The following is a 13755-nucleotide window of genomic DNA, read 5'->3' on the forward strand; positions in this document are numbered from 1 at the left end:
CAGATCTCCTACTTGTCATCCTCCGTCTCCTCCACTGTTCGATTGTCAGCATTTCATGTGGTCGGTTTGCCCCTGCTGGCAACCACTTTTCTTTTGTTTGGGAAGAGAACAAAAAACATTCTACACTGGCAGTGTAAAATCCTCCACCAAGACGATAGAGAGAGTGCTCCTGTCGCATTGATTTCCTCCATCCGAAATGGCGAAACAAGTGAAATTGAGTGTGGCGGAAAAAAAGTCAAATAACAATCCGACGGACACCCAGGATAGCCCCACACACTGACACACACCGTGGCAGACCAACCCAAGGAAAAGAGAGCCATTAAGGAAGCTCGGACAAGTGAAATTATGCTCCAGCCCCTATGTGATATAGTGTATACATCATCAGTGAGAAAACAAGGGAGCTGCTTCAAGGGGAAACACATCATTCAGATCCACACAGGGCCGATATGAACAGGAGAGGAAACACGACGCAGCAGAGCATACATACGAGGACTGATGGACACCATGCATTTGAATACGAGCCAAAACATACAAACACTGTTAATTACAATCTCTAAAACAGAGAAGCTTTTTCAGTATTATCTCATTTGCTGCATCTGTGTTTTGAAAACCGCCTCTAATCTGACACAAACATCTGATCAGTGTTGCAGAAAGTAATTATTCTACCTATATATACCCCTCTGAATACATTACTTTCAAGTGCTGAATGTATTACTGTTTTTATATCATTGCTCACTTTATTTTTGCATTAGCACAGCTGAGCCAGTTATTCTTTTCTGATGTACCTGTGTTTTCCCTTGAGAAAAAAGAACAGAAGAGAACCATTGTAAGAAAACAGCATCACATTAGAAAGTGAGCTAAACTTGCTTGTGTCTAGTTGGTGGTGACTCAGCCCGATCTCCCCAAATGGTGTATGGATGACACGGCAATTTGTAAGTCATGTTGATAGCAATAACAACACCGTTCTTGCTTTTGGCCTGTCATTTCACGCCATATAGTCTGTACTGACTGCAATTTAAACGCATCTGCGTGAATATGCTGCACTCAGCGCTAGTGACGTAGAACAAAAAGTAAGAAAGGCCGTTGAAGGTGGGAGAGGAGGTGGATAGGTCCAACAAACACAGGACTTTCAACCCTTCGTGTCCAAAAGTGTTGTTGAGTTACTTTGATGTGACGTTTGTGACGTGTTTTTCGTTCTTATGTTATGTTGTATACATACGTATTTTACTTAGTTTACATACTTATTTTAAGTACTTATTCATTTTTTTTCCTAACATTACCCAAACATAACCGCGAGCATTTCAAGGTAACAACGTGGCGTTAAATGATACGCAAAAATCCTATTATATTTGGGAGAATAACCAAGGCTTTAGAGTTCAGCACATCAATACAAGATCAAGTGTAGCAGTTCACTATCCATTATTACTATTACATTCATATTGGACAATTTCGCTCTCACAAAAGGTCGAGTGAATGACACGATAATGCGCAAGGCAAAAGTGTGTAATAAGTACGCTCTTCTTGGTATAGGCATGTCATTCTCACACTACGTAGTCTGTACTGACAGCAAAGTAAATGCATTTGCGTAAAAAACGCTCAGAGCTAGTAACATAGAAGAAAAAGTGAAAAGGATTGCTTATAGTGGAAGGGAAGAGAGGTAGATGGGTCCAACAAACACAGGATTTTCAACCGAGAAACTGGTGTTTTGTATTACAAGTGACGTTTGTGACATGTTTTCCGCACTTCTGTTACGTTTTTTCTGTCTATATTATAAGTTTTCATACTTATTTTAAGCCCACCCATGACGTTTTTCCTAAACCTCACCTCTTTGTCGTTACTAATGTGACTAAAAGTGTCCCTGATCACCTCTTAAGGTGGCTTAGAGGATCAGATCTTCTCCTGGCTGCCTTAACACACTACGCAATGGCAAAGTGATCACCCACGTGGTATGCTGATACCAGGTGGAAAAGGTGGTTAAAGAGCCCCGTGGGTCCTCTCTGTGCTGCATCCGTACTGTGCGTGTAGCAGCTGCGCCTTTAACCTGAAAGTGACAGTAACCGTCCTAACAAGCCCGCAGGCAATGAGCAGCCATCATGAGCGAGTCGTTCGCTGGAAGAGCTGCGTAAAGTTATGGCATGCATCTATATTAAGCAGAACCTGAAAGATCATCAGGACTTCATTACCCAGATGTCAATCTGCTGAGATAGCAAACATCAGTAGTCCCAACACACACTCGCATACACACCGCTGCTACCCTTCATACTGCGCCGTCATAGTTAAGGTGATGTATTTGACTTTTTGGAGGTGTTAGCCATGTATCAGTAGAGGCAGCGGCCGTTTATTACAAGTCTGACAGAAGCGAGTTGGGTGGCACGAAGCCCGGCAAATGCTCATCGCGCTGCTATCAGCCCGTCACGTCCTTGGTCCATCGCTTTTTCAGGAGGGAGGGATGGAGGGATGGAAGGACGGGGAAGGAAGAGATCCAGAGGGAGGAGGAGGAGGATGAGTGCTGAAATGAAGGAGAGTGATCTGAATGGAAAGGAGGGGAGGCGAAGAGAGGGAGGGAGGGGTGTGAGGAGAGATAGGAAAGACAAAGAGAACAGCAACGAGTGCATGACTGATGAAGGCTGGAATGAACAGAGAAGTGAGGGAAAAAAACGGGGAGGATAAGATAGAAGGTGGGGTTAAAAACAAAAAGGGAGAAAATGGGAGTGGAGATAAAGCAGGCTGGAGGTGTGGGCATGACAGCGATGAGTTATGATAACCCTGAGCACATTCAATAAACAAACACATCAATATAATCGGATTGTTTTAAGCAGGGTGTCAACGTACCCCTGCAGTCACATTGCTCCTGATTAGCGTCCGTGGACCGCGTCTCCGCGGCAGCTCTATACATACAGTACGCACTTTTGAATAGTGTCATGTTTTGCATTTAAATAGAAGACAAAGGCGGTATTATACTTTGACTGCAAATCAAAATGGAAATGGGATGCTGAGCATTCCCTGGGAGTGGAAGTGAGAACGCTCTCCTGCAGTTGAATCTGTGCTGACAACAGAGGGGGGAATAAAGTGGAAACTCCCTGTGGGAAGTAATTAGTATGGACAGTTTTTAGTGTTGACACCGCTGGCTTAGCTTTCAGATGCCCCATTTGCTTTTTCCTGCTGTCTTGGGAAAACATTTCACTGCCAATTTCAGATATTTCTTTTTCATATTGAAAGGTTCCATGGTCTTTTGTGTGCTCGGGAAGTTTCATGAGCCGGCATCCCTTTAGCACCAATGAAAAACCTTTTTGGAGTTTCATGAAAGCGAAAGGAATGAAAATGGAAAAAACCCCGACAATAGTTCCTTGTTACAGAGTTGACTTTCTGGTCATTTTTTTTCGAGGTCTTTCTTTTGTGCTCCCTCTCCCTCTCTGGTTCTCTGCCTCAGATGCAGTTACAGTAAATTCAGTTATTGTTGTGTCTCCAATTCAACTTCAGCTCGCTTCTCTCCCGGAGTTATTAATGTTTGGTTTCAACTTGGAAAGTGAGACTTGAAACCGTGCAGAGAATTTGGGAATATCTGCACTTTGACATCTCTCTGTTTGGCTTTAATCATAAATCAGTTTCACCGTGTGGAGGTAGCTGGTTGATATCAGCTTTTTTTATATAACTACCATGTGTTATACAAGTACCAATCATATCTTGTCATACCATCTGTCCGGGTCATGTTAATCACTATAAACGGATGATTATTATAATCAAATTTTTTTTGTGCGTCATTTCTCATGCAGATTACGATCTAATTGACATTTTTATATTTTATTTCATGATTACAAAATAAAGAAACGGACCGCGTCACTATTTACTGGCTCGCTGCCGATTCATCTTTCTTTTCCCTCACCGAGGGCGAGGCGTTGCCGTTTTTTTGGGCGGCTCTGCAGCCCGAGCGGTGCATGCACAACGGCGCCCCTTTGCCGGGACTCCTCGTTTTATTAATTAAACACTTGTATCAGATCGGTATGGTTATCGGCCGATACCCAAAGCCCAGGTATCGCTATCGGTATCGGGACTGAAAAAGTCGGATCAGTGCATCCCTACTTTTGAGTTTCGCTTTCACTTTTACATGGCCGACTAATAGGTTTGGGCCCCTACTGATCGACATCTACGGTGCTTATTTAATAGCCTGATAACAGTCAAATCAGGTGTCCTGGTATTTTAGGAAATAAAAGTAAAAGGTTTATGAAATTTCTTCGTCTTCCAAGTGGTGGGATATTGAAGTAAGGAGTCTAAGAGGGTCAAAGCTGACCTTGTTGTCTGGCTGCCTTTGACTTCTGACCTCTCCCTCGCTGCATTGATCCATATCCGGCGCCTTTCATTGTCTTCAGGGAATACAATCACTTTCAGACATGTTTTTTTTCCCAGGCTTTAGAGAACAACAACCATGCAGCAACAACAGCCACTGTATATTTTTTTTCTGCATCCTCAGTAATTTGAAGCGAGTTGGAAACCTTAGCAGACCTAGCTGCCCTTGTTTTCATGGCCATATGTCTTCTGGAAAAATCCGATTTCTGCTAAACTATCCTCCCAGGTAACAATCACGACAAAGGTCTTGCCCACCGAGTTATTGACAGTATGATCGAAGACTCTCAACTGTAAAAGAAATCAAAGACTCCAGCACACTCTCCATCACTTCTACTGAAGGTCTTGGGACTGAGATAGTGTTAATAAAGTGAGTACAAATTTGCCGGATTCCTCGCCCCCCCACCACACCAGTCACATTTTGAATAAATTCAAAGATTATGCAGTTGTAAAATCCCATGTCATTTATATCCAAATCACCTAGTTCACAGCAAGATGTTGCTGGAGGTTTCAGGGGACTCTGAGTCATGTCGTCATCTGCTGCATATCTGGTCATTTGCCGGTGCTAATGGATGTTTCCAGACATTAATCTCACAGCAAAAAAAATAAACTGGTTTTGTGCAGCTACAGTTACAAGGTGGAAGCAATTAGATTAGATTAGATTAGATCAGTATTATAATTCAACACACTCATCATGCCATTACATGCTGCCAAATCCATGCTACTGTACAATCATTTTGAAGATGTGATCAAACTGAATGCAATGCAAATTTGAGAGTTTTTCTTTTTTTTAGCCAGGGTAATCCCATTGAGATTTTGAATCTCATTTGCAATGGGTTAAGGTCAAGATGGCAGCTTTAAAGTGTCACACAAGCGCCACATAAAAACACAAATAACAGACTTAAAAAAAAGGAAAAAGCAACATAAAACATTTCACATAAGAGACATCAGGCTTAAAACAAACAGCAAGTCACATCAACCAATGCATTTTCATCCAGTGCTCAAATAATCCTGTTTTCAAAATATTGCATGAATTAAATATTGTAGTTTAAAATATCTCAAAGCAAAGCGTGTAATAGACCCGTCTGTCCACCGTCTGTGGCCGAGAAGTAAATATTATGTGCCTGCATGAAGGTGCAGTGTTTTGTCGTGACGTTGTTACGTGATGTTTGTCAAATATGTAGTGACGGAAGTCAAACTTTAGAGTTAGTTACGTAGTATATAAAGTAAGAAAGACCACTGAAGGTGGGCGGGAGAGGCGGTGGATAGGTCCAACAAAGAAAGGACTTTCAAGCAGGAGATCCGTGTTCGTGACCGGTGTTTTGTTTTGCAAGCTACGTTAGTGACGCTTGTCACGTGTTGTTTAGTGATGGAGGTCACATATTTTGTGGTGATGAAGTTCACAATTAAGAGTTAGTTATGTAGTAAATCAAGTGAGAAAGACCACTTATGGTGGGCAGGTGGGAGGTGGATGGGTCCAACAAATACAGGACTTTCAAGCAGGATATCAGTGTTTTGTTTTGTAAGTTAGGTTAGTGACGTTTGTCACGTGTTTTCTATACTGAAGTGACAATGTTTCCATACGTCTTTTATTTAGTTTACGTTCTTATTTTACGCCCAACCATGATGTTTTCCCTTAACCTAACTAAGTGGTTTTCTTGCCTGATCCTAAGTGAGTGGCTTTGTTGTCCCTTGCTGGTACTGCACATTAATAAGTGTGTAATATTCACGTCTCTAGGAGGCAAACGGGACATTGAAACGTTGTCCTCCGGTGGACAGACGGGTCTGTTACACTCTTTGGTGTGATACCGGGTTGCTGTAGCTCACACCAAGATGAGGGTCCAAAAACTATAAAAGTGCTTTCACGAAAATCGGTGCAGGTTCTAGGAAGGACATACATAATTTGGCTTCGTGAACGGAGGTTGCAGCTACTGATTGTTGGAGTCAGTAGAGAACAGAGATAGATGATGCAATAGGAAGACTCAAACAGGCATATTCGCTCTGCGTGGTGCACATTCAGCCCACTTATTTACTTTTGTAGTTGTTGAAGTTTGTTACCACTTCATTAGTTTTATTTTAGACCTACACAAAACAGAAAAAAGGAGAGGTCATGAAGACACATTCTCAGAAAGCAAAATCTGTGTTTGGGTTTATGTGGAGGACAGCTGAGATGCGTTAGAAACAGTTCAAGAGGTACCAGATATCAAAATCTTTTTTTTCATGACACTCTATTTCATGATTCATTTGCAGTCAAAATGGGTCACGACATTTTCGACAGATGATGTAACCCTGTTTGGAATAATAGTTCCATCAAAGCCCCGCAGGATCGGACTGTAACGTCGGTGGCTTACTGGTACATTTATACAGATGAGTGTGAGCTGACGTCAGTGTGTGGGCGTGCGTAAGTCCTTGTCCACATGAATTTGCATAGGTGTTTATTGGGAAACCTAGAAATAGACGCTTATCATGTCTGAGTACTGTTTACATATACACGGAAAAAGCCTCATCCTTTTTTTGTTTTTGCATGACAGTCAAGGATTACATTTAATCTGTGATGCATTGTGTGCGCTTCAGAGGAGTTCTACATCCTGTGGCTTTAACACACTGAGACAAATCTGAGTACAAATATATTGATTTTGACAAACAAATCTATCAAATTTGCATAGTTTTTTCACCACAAACATTTTCACCATAAGCTCCTCGAGTGTTCGTTCGGTCCGCGGGATATCGTATCGGTCGCCTGGGCGTGGAAGCTTGACGCGGACACTTTCGGTGACCTGAGGAACGGCAGCTGTGACAGGCCGCCGACGTGGCTGTCACTTGTCCTGACTGATGACAGACATGCAACCTCTTCTTGCCAGCTAACATCTGGGAGAGCAAAGAGCCCGACACTCATCCTGACAGCAGGGGGAGGATGAAAGTGGAGGATGAGGCACAAGGAGAGAGAAGGACTGCAGCGAAGAGGCAGCCGTGTTGTTTTCCCTTTTAAGTCGCCACAGTTGAGTTGCTCTGAACGTATCCATGGGACGTACACAACAAGCGGCGCATTAATAATGGCAGACATATAAGCAGGAGAAGCACAGGTGTAACTAATAACATTAATAATGGCTCTATTCCTCTGACGCTCTCAGTGAGGTATGCCAGTGAGTCAGCATGTACAGTACCAGGGCTCTGGATACTGGCTCACCTAAATGCAATGCAGCCATTATTAATGCTATTACACTTACTTTTCCCACTGTGACATGTCAAAATGTCCAGTTTTTCAGCAGTGTTCATGGGACAGGCAATGCAGGTTTATAGCAGCAGTGGAGAAACAGGTTTTTATGGTTTTATTTTAAAATACACAACTGGATTTATGAAACAGTTTGACTGATGTTTAAATGTTCAGCTTCAGAGCAAGTCTCGGCCTGAGCAGCAGCCCAGATTACAGCTGTAGACTGTAATATGCTTAGTCATACAGTAACGACAGATGGCGAGGGAGTGGACATTATCTGTTTGATTGATTAATGAGGTTTCCTGTTAAGCTACAAGCTACAGTCCAAACCAACACCCCTGATATAATGGATCGATAATAGAAATTGAAGTGTAAAAGAAGAAATAGTGTCTTTATACTCGTATTTGCCAATGCATTGTCAGTCAGAGTTACAGGTTGATCGATTAATCAGTTCGGCCGATTAATTGCCGCAGATAGGAAGTTTTATGAACTATCGTTCTGCTGTGCAGCTTCCACCAGTCACGTGGGGACTCACATCATTGTTTTGCATGGAAGCCTCATGAAAAACCGACATGAGAAGATGTGCTCCGTTGTTGTCAGCGTTCAGTTCAGTCAGTTGCTAAGCGATAGATACACATACATACATGCAATTGTCTTACCTAGGCGTGAAAATAAAGAGATATGCAGATCTTGTTTCCGCTAATTCGTAGTGGAAACAAGAGTCCAAACTGAAGCACTTATTGATCACTTGCGGCTCCTACCAGCCGGTTAAGAGTAGTGAGGAGTCAGCAGTCAATGACGGTATAAAACAGCCAATAAAATGTGTTTTCAAAAAGTGTGAATCACTGCAACCACAAGAGGTCGTTGAGCATACATTCATAAATGAGCACAAAAAATATTAGGTTGATGGGTCCAGCAGTATGTAAGATTAGCCGTGGACAGACAGAATACATAATCTCCTGGCGGAGATAACAAACATTTTGTCAGTTCTCCATCAGCGGGCCTGAATGTCTCTTATCTGCAGTAGACTGAAGACAAATAGCCAGCGTGCCTGTGGGCTTTTGACCTTGCAAGAGTGCCGTATACTTCATTTAAAAATTATATCATTTTAAAATGTACCCACATCTCAGATGACATTTTTGACAAGCGCACATCAATTTGATTAGTCGGCTATTTAACTTAACTCCACATAAGAGAGAGAACAACTATTTGATAGCTAGCAGACTGGACGTGAACAAAACTGCACATCATGCATCAATATACCCGGCTGTCACTATAATGCTCTGTAGCCGCCTAATGAAACAGTTGAGATTTCCTCGTGAAATGATCCCGAGTTTTCATTGAGCATACAGTATTAACCACAATGTGTAGACGGAGGGTAATGTGATGCAGTGAGCATTTGGAGACACGATCAATACCGTCTCCCACATGGGAAAAAAGGGTTAGGCAGATGTTGGAGGAATCGGAATCCGATGGCATTTACAGTTAAAAGATATTGACACACTACAGATATTGAGCTGGGCCACGGCGCCGGAGAAGTCTATTTACAAGCTTTATTTAAAGACATTTTTTTACACAACTTGAAAATGTCACAGGGTATTACTTTAGAATGATAGCATATCATTGTGAATGAAATGAAAAGATGACAGACCTCTGAACTAAACACTCAGCCTTCAATAAAAAGAGCGTCTGGATTCCTGCATGGCGGTTGGTACTTTCAGAGATGATGCTCTTAGTGCTGTCTGTCAACGTCGTGATGCTGCAGCATGCTTGAGATGTGTTAAGATATATAGTACACCCCTGGTCTGAATGGACTGTGATGTTTTAATGGTTTAATGTAAGGCTGCAGGATGATTTTCACATGTAAACATGTCAAAATTGTTACGCAACTAATTTGTCAGAACTATGATTATGAAGATGTTGTCATGAATGTGCACTCAGACAAATACTAAACTATAAATGCTCTTTATGCCAAGTTTTGGCAGAGTTCAATCCAGGCAGCAGAAGTTATGGACGGTCCATCCCTGCAGGGCTGCTACCAGGGCTTGTGACTTTTAGTCCTGTTGCATCATGAATGGGGCGAAATCTAATTTATATGAAAATATACTGAGTGTAAGTGATGTAATATGTAATACCAAGTCTCATTTTGAGGGGACATGCAAGGTGATGCCATCCTACTCTGGAAAGAAATTTACAAAAATCATGTGCTTTGAAAACTTCACATTCCCTTGTGTCCGTCAGCTTTGTATTAAGGGTCTCTCCTTCTCATTGTTTAAACACCATATGTCCTGTTACATTATACAGTGGTAGGGGCTCGCTGCAGCAGAGTGTGTTGTCCCGTGTCTGGCTGTCACAGGCCGTGGCGCTCCTCTTCGGGTGCACTCATGTGGCTCCATCGGCCCTTCTGGGAGACTGTCCTCCGCAGAGAAACAACAGCATCAGTAGTTTGTTCATTCACTTAAACCAGCCTATTTTTAACGTTTTCCTGACAAGCGACGGGTAAAGAATGGCTGTTGTCCCCCAGAAGCAAAGGCAGATGTAATGTGACGTGTTTATTGTGCCGCAAAACCTCTCAGGGAGGGAGTCAGGGTGGATGGTTGGGCCAACAAAGTATCTGGCTTTGACACTATAAAGACCACTGTTTGCCTCCTGTCTTACCAACAGTCAACGGTGGTTTCTTTTAACCACAACTATGACCTTTTCCCAAACTTAGCCGAGCACTTTTAGTTGCCCTAATAGAGGTGGCAGATCAGAAAATGTTTAAATTATTAACTTTTGTGATGGACAAACAACATGTCTTTTTGGCTATCTGCCTGAGTGCTGGTGTTTTTGCAGTCAGTCTGTATTTATTTTCCCCAAACAGCCAACGTACCAACTGTACAGACTGTGCCTGTACTTTGTTTGTGTGACAGCTCAAATAGACCGATCTCAAAACTTACCAAGAATATTTTTTTTTCTCTCTTTTTCCCTTCCAGTCTCAAAATACATACACTTTTTTTTTTTTGTTGTTGAAGTATTTTCAACTCACCCCAGCCCTTTTGCACTAAATGGCGTATGAAACGCACGGCAAATCATTTTTCATGCAAAAAGAACGCCGTTCTTGCTTTTGGCGTGTCATTTTATGCCTTGTAGTGTGTACTGACTGCAATTTAAACCTATCCGTATAAAAATGCCACGCTCAGAGCTAGGGACGTAGAATTAAAAAGTGAGAAAAGCTGCTTATTGTGGGTGGGAGGGGAGGTGTATGGGTCCAACAAACACAGGACTTTCAACCAGGAGACCGTTGTTCGTGTCCCAACGTGTTGCTGAGTTATTTTGAAGTTACGTTAGTGACTTTTGTCACGTGTTTTCCGTACTTATGTTATTCTGTTTACGTATTTTACTTAGAATATACTTATTTTAAGCCCGACCATGAAGTTTTTCCTAAACCTAGTGGTTTTGTTGCTTAAAACTAAGCGGCCGTTACCGTGGTTTTGTTGCGTGGCGTAAAAATGATAAGTGAAAAGAGGCGTACAAATGACACACGAAAAAGCTAAACTGTCCTTTTAATGTTGTGTTTTTTATACCCCTTCCCATGAGATCCGGTTGCTCACCCAGATGTGTCTGTTTGTGTCCACTCACATTGACTCGCCTTGATTTAACATGCAAATGAAGCGCCTCAAAAAAAATTCCCTTCATGTTCAGGCTGAACACACATTGAGGGAATCCATCTAATTCAGGCTTTCAGCCCTCATTGAGTTCATTAAGGAAAAAATACAATCTTATGTACCCTGATGACCTACAGTAGTGTTTAGAGCATATGTCATATGACCACAGCGCCCACGGTTTGACTTCCGTCTGGAGAACCTTTGTTACATGTCTCTCTCTCCCCATGTTTCCCGTCTCTCTCTTCACTTATTCCCAAATAAAAGCAAAAATAATCTGGGAAGAATATATACAAACGCACCAAAGGGAAAGCAAACCTGTCAGCAAGAACATAAAAAGTAATAAGAGAGAAGGTGGCAGGCTGCTGTGTGTTTAATTAGTTTACTTAAGCTTGAAGTTGTTTTTGTTGAACTTGCACAGGACTTTTTTTTTCCGTTTGATCATCACTTTTGTTAATAAAACCACTTTTTTTTTGGGCAGACTTGTTACATCACTCCTCCCTTCCAAATATTTTCTTGTGCCAAACAACTTAATATATCTTGTGTGTGTGTGCAGCAGCTGGGCCTTCAGCAGTTGTTTAAAAAAGAAGAAAATAGATGTAGCTAACCAGCTTTGAGTTTGTAAAGACTTTCTGTCAAGTCTTTCTTTTTTTACACAGTTTGACAGCAGCCAGTACATTTCCCCCCACTTATGTTGGTGAGCCTGGCAGGAAGAAGTAGCTACAGTAGCAAGGGAGCCATTATCATCTGACATAGTTCAGCATCCTGAAGTCAAGATGAGAATAGTTGACAGTAACAATGGTTTTCTAAGCTGGAAGGTTTCATCTCAACTTAGAGGGGGGCTCAATCAGGATGTCTACAATGACACACGGGACATCACATCGCCTACACAACTCAGTTATACAACTCCTTATTTCAACTGCAAGATCACATCGAATCCAAACTCTACAGACAATTATTATTTCCATGTGTATCTCAGTTAGATAATACTTTACTGAAGAACTGATTTGAAGGTAAATATTGACCCAAATAAAGAAAAAAATATCTATTTTGTGGTCTAAATAAATAATAAATAATAAAACAAAATGTAAAAACAGTTTAAAACAATCATAAGAGTCACTTTTTAAACTACAAGAATATAATAAAACGGGTGTCAGACACCACTACCCCATTTATAACATTCGAAGTAATTGCAGTATTGTCATATATTCGGAACAATAGTTGGATATTAGTATGCATACAGTATAAACGCAAACCAGTGGTGTGGTGTATGTGATAAAAAAAAAGTTCCATCTCCTGTTCAGAAAGACTTGAAGTCAGTAGGTGACTTAGACACATTGTGTGCTGCAGCCGGAGGGATTCATGCAAAGCTTAGCCTCATCATCACTTCTATTTTAAAACATGTTTTCAGGGCTAACGTGTAGATGCTGTGTATGGTTTTGCTGACAAAAGTGTATTGTACATTATTGTGACTTTTTAGATGACCTATTTAGGGAATGCTGCCTCATCAGTATTCCAGATGGTGCCACGAACAATATTAAAATAAGCCTTGTGTTGCATGCACAATTCAACATGAGAGTTTTTTACATTGTTGAATCATTGAAGGGGAGTACTGTATATGTATCTGATCAGTATGAATAATGGATCTTACGTGTGTTGTCCAGATGAGTGATCCCCAACCAGGAACGCTTGTTCACCAGAGGGTATACGGAAAGTTAATTTGATAAAATACAACTTGTAATTTGGTACAGATACAGGAATAAACAGTGCTATAGGAATAAAACCCAGGAATGAGTTAGCATTCTAGCACTTCCTGTTTCATTGTAAAAAAAAGTCAATGGGTTTTTAGTTGGATGCCTGAAATAAGGTCTGTGGTTAGCACAAGCTGAAGAGATGTTAACGTTTTGTTCTACGATATAAGATAAGTCAATAAATACCTCACTTTAGCTGTCTTAAAAAGGCGGTACACTAGTCTGTCTTTAGCTTAGTGGTGCGGACGTGAAGTCATGTGACCGTGGTGTAGTTTGTTTATAGCCTAACGTTAGCTTTTTACTTCTGTCGATTGCATTTACGCTTCAAAAATCATAAAAGTGTTGGAGATTATCTTGCTGAACAAAACGTGTAAGTATCATAAACTTGTTTGCCACAGAGCTTATTTTCTGCAATAATCCAAAACCCAATGGAAAAATCCCAATGGCTTTTTGTCAAGGGAACCAGTGTGATGCTAACTTCCTAGCTGGCCTACAAAAATAAGTAATCCCTGTAGCACTCTATGGACTGAGTGAGTCAGAGCGAGTGAAACTGGCTGACAAGTTGGTGGTCTAGATGCCAAAAATGAAGTGAAGCATTGCAAGAAAACAAAGTCCAGTGTTGTTGCAGAGAAGATATTCATTAATCCATCTGCTCGCGTATTGTGATTAACAGATTAATTGACTGATTCTTTCCGAGGGCTTTGGCGTGCTTGAAATGTAAACTATAACAATAGTATCTTCACAGTGACTCTTCACCCTCCTGAAGCTGGACTACCAACTGCGTGAAGCGAAGAACTACCTTGGG

At 41.4% G+C, this 13755-nt stretch overlaps 1 protein-coding gene and 1 long non-coding RNA gene across 4 annotated transcripts in view; both read left to right on the top strand.

The window, feature by feature from the left end:
* tmem132e (transmembrane protein 132E) overlaps positions 1-13755 on the top strand; it is a 447998-nt gene that overhangs the window by 258534 nt on the left and 175709 nt on the right. The gene's annotated exons all lie outside the window — the stretch shown is intronic.
* Positions 896-10902, top strand: LOC119475385. Its single transcript, XR_005203784.1, has 3 exons — positions 896-1070; positions 5869-5872; positions 10866-10902. It is a non-coding gene; the product is annotated as an uncharacterized LOC119475385 (long non-coding RNA).

This window comes from Sebastes umbrosus, chromosome 17 (assembly GCF_015220745.1).
Source record: "Sebastes umbrosus isolate fSebUmb1 chromosome 17, fSebUmb1.pri, whole genome shotgun sequence".
In the NCBI taxonomy this organism is placed as follows: domain Eukaryota; kingdom Metazoa; phylum Chordata; class Actinopteri; order Perciformes; family Sebastidae; genus Sebastes; species Sebastes umbrosus.